Consider the following 675-nt stretch of genomic DNA (forward strand, 5'->3'; position numbering starts at 1 on the left):
AGCACTCCAGATCCCCCTTTCATTTCTAACCTCCCCGGGTAGGAAGGAAAGCACATGAGACTTAGCTTGGTGACCTTGACCAAGCAACAGCATCTCCGAAGCCATTTTCACTTCTGTAAAAATGGAGCCAATGGAAGATCAAACGAGAGGCAAAATGTAGGAACATTTGGTAAACTTTGCGTTTCTAAGGGAACCCAGGAGGAATGATGCTCCACACCAAGAATTTGCCCTTGAGGCCAGTTAGATAAATTTTCATTTTCTTCCCAAAGTGCCCTAATTGGTCAAATGAAAATGCTAAATACATTTTAGAAAAGTTTTAATTTCAACAATTTATGATTAAAAACACATTTATAAATAATTTTTCCATAGACTTGATTGAGGATTGTTGCAGACTTTACAAAAAGACAGACTGCAACAAAAACAGATTAAAGTTACAAAAAATATAGCTATAGTTCTATTTAAAAATACATTATACATCACAGCTTTTTCTTTGTGCAAAGTTTAAGAGAATGCTGTGTTAGGCATGTCACATATTCACTCAAAGGGAAGTAAACTTTAATACAGTTACTTTGCATAATGGTATAGGCACAGGTGAAATAATTCATTCTTTTCCCCTAGAAGTTAATATACCTTAGTTCAACATTTTACTTTTATTTTTTAGGATTAATGATGAAT

Source organism: Myotis brandtii, unplaced genomic scaffold (assembly GCF_000412655.1).
Source record: "Myotis brandtii unplaced genomic scaffold, ASM41265v1 scaffold293, whole genome shotgun sequence".
Lineage (NCBI taxonomy): Eukaryota > Metazoa > Chordata > Mammalia > Chiroptera > Vespertilionidae > Myotis > Myotis brandtii.